We start from the raw sequence: 12,453 nt of genomic DNA on the forward strand, positions 1-12,453 counted from the left end.
CCATCATTGTGTGCCATTATACAATACAGATGTCCTTGTATAATGGCCCATACAAATACCCTGAGTACACAAAACATTAAGAACACCTGCTCTTTCCATGGCATACAGTAGACTGACCAGGTGAATCCAGGTGAACGCTATGATCCCTTATTAATGTCACTTGTTAAATCCATTTCAATCAGTGTAGATGAGACAATTGAGACGTGTGCAATTCAGAGGGTGAATGGGCAAGACAAAATATTTAAGTGCCTTTGAACCTGGTATGGTAGTAGGTCCCAGGCGCACCGGTTTGTGTCAAGAACTGCAACGCTGCTGGGTTTTTCACACTCAACATTTTCCAGTGTTAAATCACGAATGGTCCACCACCCAAAGGGCATCCAGCCATCTTGACACAACTGTGGGAAGCATTGGAGTCAACATGAGCCAGCATCCCTGTGGAACGCTTTCGAAGACCTTGTAGTGTCCATGCCCTGATTAATTGAGGCTGTTCTGAGGGCAAAGGAAGGGGCGGGTGTACAATGTGTACAATGTTTTGTACAGTCAGCGTATGGTCGGGCAGTTGCGGATGGGTTATTAGCAATTGTGGGCGGGTGCGAGTGAACAAACAGCTGGCCCGTGCACCACTATCGTGTGGAGTTGTGACCTTGGACCTAGAACGGGGGGGTGCAACTCAGTATTAGGAAGGTGTTTCTAATGTTTGGTATACTCAGTGTACGTTGTAGTTGAAGTACTGTACTTGGAAAACATACGGTGTCAGACAGAGGCTTCTCCACAGTATTTCTGTGTGTAGGAAACATACTGTAGATGTGTGCGATAATAAAGTGTTGATGCCCTACTGGGGTGACAGCCTTCAATTTCACTCTTTCAACCACACTGCCATTCTCCAACGTTTAAATAGCCTTGGTTGTCAAGGACTGCCCTTTGTTAACAGAGGGGGGCGAGAGAGCTAGGAAAACATTCTGAAATTGGAAATGAAAACAAGGAAACATGCACACACACAACACATCTGCAGTATCTAAGAAACCACAATGAATAGACATAAGGAAGGCAGTTGTCCTTGAATAGAAATCACAGTGGGATCAAGACAAAAGCCTTCATTGCACCTGGATCTCAGAGTATCCAATGGCCTGTTATCTCTAAATGAAAGAATAACATGGAGCAGAAAGACATCACAGACCGATAAACAGTATCACTTAAACCTCTCTCACATTTTTGCTGAATTTTTTCCCATGGCATTTCAGCTCATGAATAAACTCATTTCTGAGACATCTCATGTAATGTAGAGTTAACTGTCTCTACTCCAGCCAAACTCTTAGACTTCTGCTTAATTAGGCAATAAGGCATAAGAACCCGGGAATTATTGTGTGAATAACTCCCGAGGTGAAGCCAAGGGCCAGGGAAACGGCCCTTAGCAGGGTGTTATTCTCAATCATTCCTGGGTTCGAGGACCTTATTGCTTTTATAAAACAGTTGCCAACATATACAAAAAAAGATTAACAACATGTTTTCATTAAAAACGTATTGAGTAAATTTGTTTTATTTCTGAAGTTGTTAGCCAAAATGTGTAGGGTCTATCTGGCGTTCCTGTGGACTGTTGATCCTGTCGCATCCCGTCACACTTTTGCCCCAGCCCCAGCCAACACACCAATAATCAACATCTTCAGTTAAAAATACAATTAGTTTAAATCAGGAGTGTTTGCTAGGGATGTGGGAAAAGTGTGACACCAATCAGGCCCCCGAGGACTGGAATTGCCCAGGCCTGTTCTAGAGTCAAGTGCGGGACGGGATGCGACAGGATCAACAGTCCACAGGATGTGTGGAGCATTTCAGAAAAAAAGAAAACTGTGTGAAGGCCTAATATAGTTTACTTAATAACATTTAAAAAAAAATAAAAAATCTCTCTTCTGTCGGCTCGCGGCTCGCTCCAGTTGTAGCCATGACCACTACTTTACCTCAGATGCCAACATATATCACTAAATGATGAAGCCTTCAAGAGAGGAATAGAGTTCATCTGACTCTGGGTATTTAGAAGGGCTGCCTTCATTGCCAAAATCTCGTAATGTGGTTGTTATCAGCTGTGTGTGCAGGGCAGGCAACTGTCTCGTGAACGTATGACTACTCACATTACAGAGTGGTGGACAGACAGATGAGCAGTAACAGAGGAAGTTATTTCTGAGCACGGGACGGGAGTGATTTTTATCAGGACGGGACATGAAAGTTCCGGGGTTATAGAACTGTTGCGGGATCAGGACAGTATGGGAAAACATTTGACAGGACAATAGGGGCAAAGAATCTATTTTCACTCCCATGTCAACCTCCAGGGCCATGTCCCCTAAGGTCGGCCCGTAACACCGGCCCTGGTCACTACATGTCGCGCCCACTGCCATTGAGGCTGCTAGCTAGCAAGGAAGCTGGTACACAGTGTCCTTCGCCCCCGCCTGCTGAACACTGCTTTCCCGCAGTTATCAAATCCAATTTTATTTGTCACATGCCTCGAATACAACAGGTGTAGACCTAACTGTGAAATGCTTACTTACAAGCCCTTTCTCAACAATGCAGAGTAAAAAAAATTGTAACACAATAAAATAGCAATAACGAGGCTATATACAAGGAGAGTACGGTACTGAGTCAATGTGTAGGGGTACAAGATTATTTTACGTTACGGTGAGGGTAGTTGGGTTGGCTACACTAGCTACCTAGCTACTTCCCTCGCCGTAATGTTAACAGAACTGCAGGAAAGCAGTGCTCACCAGGCGGGGGGCGAAGGACACTGTGTACCGTGTCCTACCTAGTTAGCAAGCTAGCTACTTCCCTCACCGTAACCTGTGGTGTAAAGTACTTAAGTAAAAATACTTTAAAGTACTACTTAAGTAATATTTTGTATCTGTACTTTACTTTATTATTTATATTTTTTACAACTTTGACTTTTACTCCACCACATTCCTAAAATGTCATTTTTACTCCCATACATTTTCCCTGACACCAAAAAGTACTCGTTGCATTTCAAATGCTCTGGCAGGAAAGAATTATGGTTCAATTAAATATCAATATAACGCATTGTCATCCCTACTGTCTCTGATCTGGCAGACTTACTAAACACAAATAGTGCATTTGTAAATGATGTCTGAGTGTTGGAATGTGCCCGTCTGAATAAATAAAAATAAAAAAGATAATCGTGTCTTCTGGTTTGCTTAATATAAGGAATGTGATGTATAGCATTTACCTTTATGTTGGACTTTTACTCAAATATTGTGGGAAAGCAGTGCCCTAGCTAGCTAGCAGCCTCCTTCTTTTTCGGTGGGGTTTTTCGGCAGTTGACATCCAACGTTATTGGTGCATTACCACCACCTAATGTGCTGGAGTGTGGGCCAGAGACAGCACTAGCAGCCTCAATGGCAGTAGGTGTGGCATGTAGGGACGCATAACGACGTGCAGTAACCGCAGTCCGCAGATAGACATTATTGAAATGGGCTGGTCGTGCATTCTGTCCATCCTTTAGAGAGCAATAGTAATGGCATATTTGCTAAGGCACTAACAGAGGCTAACTCTGCCATGGCTCGTTGTCCAAAGCCTATGGGGAATTTCAGTTTTTGGAGTTTTTTTTGATAAATGCCTGTGGTAAACCCAGGCTTTGAAGATCTTATATGTTTTGTTCTGAGATAATCTCCATCAGATAGCATCACTTTTCTTGTGAATTTTGAAGCCTTTATGTAATCAAAACAAGCAAAAATGTGCTTACATAAAACTATACCTCAAGTCGCTTGGCTTTGACGTCTAGCTAACAGGCTTAGCTTACCTTATCAGACAGAACCAAAGGCTCTTCTGGACAACATTGTTTGGGAACCGATAAAACAAGCAACTTCCTGCTGAAGAGATATGGTTGCAGCCTAGAGCAAAACAATATACCATCCTTGCGTTTTTGCTCGAGCTGGTAAACAGAAAGCTAACTAAGCTAACTAGCTTTTTGGAGGACAAGTGTAGTGTAGATTATTTTGGGTGGTTAGCGTAGTTGGCATAGTGACGCATTTTTGAGGGGGATGTTGTAGTCTCATTTCTCTGACAGTTAGCAACTCGTTAACAACTGACTTATTGAATCCAAGATGGCGTAGGAGTCAGACGTCTTTGTCCTGTTGTGTCCCTTGTATATATCTTTTTACATCTTTTTCTTCGCATATCTTTTTAAAATATTTTTCTAAACCTCAACTTTGAAATAATCTCCTGAAACCAGCCTCACCCAATGTGGCGTGGATTTTTTTTCTAAAGTATTTCTATTTACTTCGGATCTGGAATCCCTCAACTGAAGCTAGCCAGCTAACTACCTACCAGCTATCAGTCAGCAAACCATTGCTAGCGGTCATCAGCTAACCTTTAGCTCGGAAAGCTCTCGCCAGTTCGAACAACGTGACTCAAACCAGAGCATAACGGACCTATATATATATATTTTATTTTTAATTTTTTTTCATTTTTTACATTTATTTTTTATTTTATTTTTTTCTTCTCCATATCCCCGGATTCCTTCCGCAAACTCTGAACATTTTCATCTGGATCTTCGCAACTAGCTAACCGCAATGCCGGGTGACTACTCCTGGCTAGCGTTTCCATCCCAGAGCGAGCACCAATTAGCCTGAAGCTAGCCCGGCCTCCTGTGCTACCACCGAAGCCCACTCCTGGGCTACAATATCTGGACCCCTTCTACTGCCGGTACGGGGCACGGAACCCCGCCGATCCTCTACGACTGGAATACCGACATCATCTGCCCAAGGATTCCAACAGGCCCCTCAGGCGCGACGTCCGCTGAAGGCCCATTCTGCTAGCCTGCTAGCTACCTAGAGCTACTTGGAACACTACTAATTCCACGACTGGTCTATCGACATCACCGCACGAAGAGGCAAAAACAAACTTACCCCCATCGCGACGTTCCCCAAAGGCTAACTTGCTAGCCCCGGTCTGCTAACCGCTAGCTTGCTTGCCCCGGTCTGCTAACTGCTAGCTTGCCTGCCACGGTCTGCTAACTGCTAGCCCCGGTTTGCTAACTGCTTGCTTGCTAACCCGGTCTGCTAACTGCTAGCTTGCCAGCCATGGTCTGCTAACTGCTAGCTTGTTTAGCCCCGGCCGACTAACTGTTAGCTTGTTAGCATCGGCCTGCTAACTGTCTGAATCGCCGTGTCCCCAGTCAGCCCAACCACTCACTGGACCCATATGTTCACTTGGCTACGCATGCCTCTCTCTAATATCAATATGCCTCGTCCATTACTGTCCTGGTTAGTGATTACTGTCTTATTTCAATGTAGAGCCTCTAGCCCTGCTCAATATGCCTTAACCAACCATGTTGTTCCACCTCCTACATATACGATGACGTCACCTGGTTTAAACGTCTCTAGAGACTATATCTCTCTCTCTCAATGCCTAGGTTTACCTCCAATGTACTCACATCCTACCTTACCTTTGTTTGTACACTATGCCTTGAATCTATGCTATTGTGCCCAGAAACCTGCTCATTTTACTCTCTGTTCCGAACGTGCTAGACGGCCAGTTCGTATAGTCTTTAGCCGTACCCTTATCCTACTTTTCCTCTGTTCCTCTGGTGATGTGGAGGTTAATCCAGGTCCTGCAGTGACTAGCTCCACTCCCACTCCCCAGGTGCTCTCATTTGTTGACTTCTGTAACCGTAAAAGCAGTGGTTTCATGCATGTTAACATCAGAAGCCTACTCCCTAAGTTTGTTTTACTCACTGCTTTAGCACACTCTGCCAACCCGGATGTCTTAGCCGTGTCTGAATCCTGACTTAGGAAAACCACCAAAAACCCTGAAACCTCCATCGCTAACTATAACATTTTCCGCCAAGATAGAACTGCCAAAGGGGGCGGTGTTGCAATCTACTGCAAAGATAGCCTGCAGAGTTCTGTATTACTATCCAAGTCTGTACCCAAACAATTTGAGCTTCTACTTCTAAAAATTCACCTTTCCAGAAACAAGTCTCTCACTGTTGCCACTTGCTATAGACCTCCGTCTGCCCCCAGCTGTGCCCTCGATACCATATGTGAATTGATTGCCCCCCATCTATCTTCTGAGCTCGTGCTACTAGGTGACCTAAACTGGGACATGCTTAACATGCCGGCCATCCTACAATCTAAGCTTGATGCTCTCAATCTCACACAAATTATCAATGAACCTACCAGGTACAACCCCAAATCCGTAAACACAGACACCCTCATAGATGTCATCCTAACTAATTCGCCCTCCAAATACACCTCTGCTGTTTTCAATCAAGATCTCAGCGATCACTGCCTCATTGCCTGCATCCGTAATGGGTCTGCGACCAAACGACCACTGTCAAACGCTCCCTAAAACACTTCTGCGAGCAGGCCTTTCTAATCGACCTGGCCGGGGTATCCTGGAATGACATTGACCTCATCTCATCAGTAGATGATGCCTGGCTATTCTTTAAAAGTGCTTTCCTCACCATCTTAAATAAGCATGCCCCATTCAAAACATTTAGAACTAGGAATAGATATAGTCCTTGGTTCACTCCAGACCTGTCTGCCCTTGACCAGCACAAAAACATCCTGTGGCGTTCTGCATTAGCATCGAATTGCACCCGTGAAATTGCATCCTGTAGTACTTACTCAAAAAAGTTCTGGGACACTGTAAAGTCCATGGAGAATAGGAGCACCTCCTCCCAGCTGCCCACTGCTCTGAGGCTAGGAAACACTGTTACCACCGATAAATCCACTATAATTGAGAATTTCAATAAGCATTTCTCTACGGCTGGCCATGCTTTCCACCTGGCTACCCCTACCCCGGTCAACTGCCCGGCACCCTCCACAGCAACCCGCCAAAGCCCCCACCATTTTTCCTTCACCCAAATCCAGATAGCTGATGTTCTGAAAGAGCTGCAAAATCTGGACCCCTACAAATCAGCCGGGCTAGACAATCTGGACCCTCTCTTTCAAAAATTATCTGCCGAAATTGTTGAAACCCCTATTACTAGCCTGTTCAACCTCTCTTTCGTATCATCTGAGATTGCCAAAGATTGGAAACCTGCCGCGGTCGTCCCACTCTTCAAAGGGGGTGTCACTCTAGACCCAAACTGCTACAGACCTATATCTGTCCTACCCTGTCTTTCTAAGGTCTTCGAAAGCCAAGTTAACAAACAGATTACCGACCATTTCAAATCCCACCGTACCTTCTCCGCTATGCAATCTGGTTTCAGAGCTGGTCATGGGTGCACCTCAGCCACGCTCAAGGTCCTAAACGACATCATAACCGCCATCGATAAGAGACATTACTGTGCAGCTGTATTCATTGACCTGGCCAAGGCTTTCGACTCTGTCAATCACCACATTCTTATTGGCAGACTCGACAGCCTTGGTTTCTGAAATGATTGCCTCGCCTGGATTACCAACTACTTCTCTGATAGAGTTCAGTGTGTCAAATCTGAGGGCCTGTTGTCCGGACCTCTAGCAGTCTCTATGGGGGCGCCACAGGGTTCAATTCTCGGGCCGACTCTCTTCTCTGTATACATCAATGATGTTGCTCTTGCTGCTGGTGATTCTCTGATCCACCTCTACACAGACGACACCATTCTGTATACTTCTGGCCCCTCTTTGGACACTGTGTTAACTAACCTCCAGACGAGCTCCAATGCCATACAACTCTCCTTCCGTGGCCTCCAACTGCTCTTAAACGCAAGTAAAACTAAATGCATGCTATTCAATCGATCACTGCCCGCACCTGCTCGCCCGTCCAGCATCACTACTCTGGACGGCTCTGACTTAGAATACGTGGATAACTACAAATACCTAGGTGTCTGGTTAGACTGTAAACTCTCCTTCCAGACTCACATTAAGCATCTCCAATCCAAAAGTAAATCTAGAATCGGCTTCCTATATCGCAACAAAGCATCCTTCACTCATGCTGCCAAACATACCCTCGTAAAACTGACCATCCTACCGATCCTCGACTTCGGTGATGTCATCTATAAAATAGCCTCAAAAACTCTACTCAACAAATTGGATGCAGTCTATCACAGTACCATCCGTTTTGTCACCAAAGCCCCATACACTACCCAGCATTGCAACCTGTACGCTCTCGTTGGTTGGCCCTCGCTTCATACTCGTCACCAAACCCACTGGCTACAGGTTATCTACATGTCTCTGCTAGGTAAAGCCTCGCCTTATCTCAGCTCACTGGTCACCATAGCAGCACCCACTCGTAGCACGCGCTCCAGCATGTATATCTCAGTGGTCAATTCCTCCTTTGGTCGTCTTTCCTTCCAGTTCTCTGCTGCCAATGACTGGAACGAACTGAAAAAATCTCTGAAGCTGGAGATTCATATCTCCCTTACTAGCTTTAAGCACCAGCTGTCAGAGCAGCTCACAGATCACTGCACCTGTACATAGCCCATCTGTAAACAGCCCATCTACTGTATCTACCTACCTCATCCCCATACTGTATTTATTTATTTATCTTGCTCCTTTGCACCCCAGTATCCCTACTTGCACATTCATCTTCTGCACATCTACCATTCCAGTGTTTAATTGCTATATTGTAATTACTTCGCCACCATGGCCTATATATTTCCTTAACTCCCTTATCTTACCTCATTTGCACTCACTGTATATAGACTTTTTGTTTTCTTTTGATCTACTGTATTATTGACTGTATGTTTTGTTTATTCCATGTGTAACTCTGTGTTGTTGTATGTGTCGAATTGCTATGCTTTATCTTGGCCAGGTCGCAGTTGTAAATGAGAACTTGTTCTCAACTAGCCTACCTGGTTAAATAAAGGTGAGACAAAGTTTTGGAGCACATAAAGGCTTAATAATTTATAAAGGTCAACTGACTGATATTATCTCATAGAATCTCCTAAACTTGTGTTAACCTCGGACCTTTTTTTCTGTGTACAGTGGCAAGAAAAAGTATGTGAACCCTTTGGAATTACCTAGATTTCTGCATAAATTAGTCATAAAATTTGATCTGATCATCATCTTCGTCACAACAATAGACACACACAGTGTGCTTAAACTAATAACACACTAATTATTGTATTTTTATTGTCTATATTGAATACATAATTTAAACAATCACAGTGTAGGTTGGAAAAAGTATGTGACTTCTCCAAAAACGAATTGGAGTCAGGAGTCAGCTAACCTGGATTCCAATCAATTGGAGATGTTGGTCAGAGCTGCCCTGCCCTATAAAAAACACTCACAAAATGTGAGTTTGCTATTCACAAGAATTGTCTGATGTGAACCATGCCTCGAACAAAAGACATCTCAGAAGACCTACTGTAAGATTGAGAATGGTTGACTTGCATAAAGCTGGAAAGAGTTACAAAAGTATCTCTAAAAGCCTTGATGTTCATCAGTCCACAGTAAGACAAATTGTCTATAAATGGAGAAAGTTCAGCACTGTTGCTACTTTCCCTATGAGTGGCTGACCTGCAAAGATGACTGCAAGAGCACAGTGCAGAATGCTCAATGAGGTTAAGAGGAATCCAAGAGTGTCAGCTAAAGACTTACAGAAATCTCTGGAACATGCTAACATCTCTGTTGATGAGTCTACAATACATAAAACACTAAACAAGTGTCGTGTCTTTGGGGTACCATTAAACTGAAGACATGTTTATCAATTAACTCCCTGTAATTATTATCACGCGATCAAACTGATTCATCGTTTAATTGTAATTAACTAGGAGATCGGGGCACCAAGGAAAATATTCAGATTACATTTTAGTCAAGTTATAATTTTCCTAATATAACTTTCCTATATTATAACATTATATATTATATTCTATTATAGTATAGGCCGATTATCTTCTGGTTTAAATGGTGTATTTTACCTCACGTCCAGTCTCATTCCAAACGTCGTAAATTGTTGTATCTGCACGAACCCAGTCTTTACTAAGAGTCATCCATACATCAATTGTCTTAAAATCATTTATTTACTAAACTAATTAATTCACAGAAAGTATACAAACAGTAATTATCATCACAAAGAATTGGTAGAGTAATGTGCCCTAGTGGGCTAAAACAGGCATGGCTGGTGTCTTGTTAACAATGGGTCATAAAGGGCAGCTGAGAAGGTACACAGAGTTCATTAATATTAACAATTGACAATTGAACGCTCACTCATTCGGGAACAATTGCAATCAATATATATTTACGCTCAGTCGTCGGGATCCTTGTTGCAGCGTCGTTCGGTTGGAGAGTTTTGTCCACGTTCTCTCTCTCTCTCTCTCTCTCTCTCTCTCTCTCTCTCTCTCTCTCTCGGTTAGAATGGATCTTTCAAAGCGACATTCATTAATGTCGTCATAGAATGGATGTTTCGTTGGTCTTCGCGTTCAATGATATAATTGACTTAGCTGCAGACTAATAATTAATATCAAAGACTTGTTCTTATTCTGTCGGTATCAATAGTCTAAAAGTTAACCACGTGGTATAGTTCACTTTCAGTAGAGTACTTGGATGGTCAAACCTATTGGCTAACTCGCAATGGAGTGGAGGCTGGGTCTGGAGAAATGTAAATCAGGGTATAGTTTTATAGTGAACATGTCACATGACGCCTGGTCCTGTCTGTGTCCCTGGGGGCGTGCCGATGACTGAGTTAAGCTTGGTACAGACATATAATTCTATCACATTAACATCAGTACATAGCATCTCAATGTATTACAAATAGCTTTATCCTTATTAATACATTCTACACAACCATGTGAATGCAAGTCTCAAGGCTGAGGCTATTATATAAACCGTTTTATGGTAATAGGGCTATATTGTCTCTTCTGAGTATCACAAAATTGTACCAAGCGGACCAGTTCGTAGCTGGATTCTTCACCAATCTTCCATACCTTCTCCAGAACACAAATGTCATTCGGTTCCCCAATTCTGTGAGTTGGAAGAATTTCCTGTGTCTCTCTATGGGACCCCTCTGTGTCTCAACTGGGCCATGTGGTTGTAAGATTCTCCTCTGGAATTTTACAACCCTTTCACACAGGGCCTGGGTGGGGGGAGGTAGGTTGGGGGATGGTGCAAGGGGGGAGGGGGTCAACTGTCCTCCCTGTACTCAAAGAGGCCAACGTCATGACACAAGAATGGTGTTTATGGGAGGACACCACGGAAGAAGCCACAGCTCTCCAAAAAAACCATTGCTGCAGGTCTGAAGTTTGCAAAAGAGCACCTGGATGTTCCACAGCGCTTCTGGCAAAATATTCTGTGGACAGATTAAGCTAAAGTTGAGTTGTTCGGAAGGAACACACAACACTATGTGTGGAGAAAAAAAGGCACAGCACATCAACATCAAAACCTCATCCCATCTGTAAAGTATGGTGGAGGGAGCATCATGGTTTGGGGCTGCTTTGCTGCCTCAGGGGCTGGACAGCTTGCTATCATCGACGGAAAAATGAATTCCCAAGTTTAGCAAGACATTTTTCAGGAGAATGTAAGGCTATATGTCCGCCAATTGAAGCTCAACAGAAGTTGGGTGATGCAACAGGACAACGACCCAAAACACAGAAGTAAATCAACAACAGAATGGCTTCAACAGAAGAAAATACGCGTTCTGGAGTGGCCCAGTCAGAGTCCTGAACTCAACCCGATTTAAAATGCTGTGGCATGACCTCGAGAGCGGTTTACACCAGACATCCTAAGAATATTGCTGAACAGAAACAGTTTTGTAAAGAGGAATGGTCCAAAATTCCTCCTGACCGTTGTGCAGGTCTGATACCAACTACAGAAACGTTTGGTTGAGGTTATTGCTGCCAAAGGAGGGTCAACCAGTTATTAAATCCAAGGGTTCACATACTTTTTCCACCCTGCACTGTGAATGTTTACATGGTGTGTTCAATAAAGACATGAAAACGTATAATTGTTTGTGTGTTATTAGTTTAAGCAGACTGTGTTTGTCTATTGTTGTGACTTAAATTAAGATCAGATCAAATGTTATGACCAATTTATGTAGAAATCCAGGTAATTCCAAAGGGTTCACATACTTTTTCTTGCCACTGTATATCCCAAAACCCCATTATTTTCCCCATTCATTTCTTACATAGGAATAGAGCTCACCAGTTTGTTGTCCTAAAAAACAGAAATGAAACATCTGGTGTTCAACCTTCCCAAGTTGTCCCATGTCACACCGCTCCTCTGCACACTCCACTGGCTTCCAGTCGAAGCTCTCACCCACTACAAGACCATGGTACTTGCCTACGGAGCAGCAAGAGGAACTGCCCCTCCCTACCTTCAGGCTATGCTCAAACACTACACCCCAACCCGAGTACTGGTCTCTGGTCTTTTGGCCCTCCCACCACTACGGGAGGGCAGCTCCTGCTCAGCCCAGTCCAAGCTCTTCTCTGTCACGGCACCCCAATGGTGGAACCAGCTTCCCCCTGAAGCTAGGACAGCAGAGTCTCTGCTCATCTTCCAAAAACATCTGAAACTCTACCTCTTCAAAGAGTAT

This window comes from Salmo salar, chromosome 04, assembly GCF_965601325.2.
Source record: "Salmo salar chromosome 04, fSalSal1, whole genome shotgun sequence".
NCBI classification, from domain to species: Eukaryota; Metazoa; Chordata; class Actinopteri; order Salmoniformes; family Salmonidae; genus Salmo; species Salmo salar.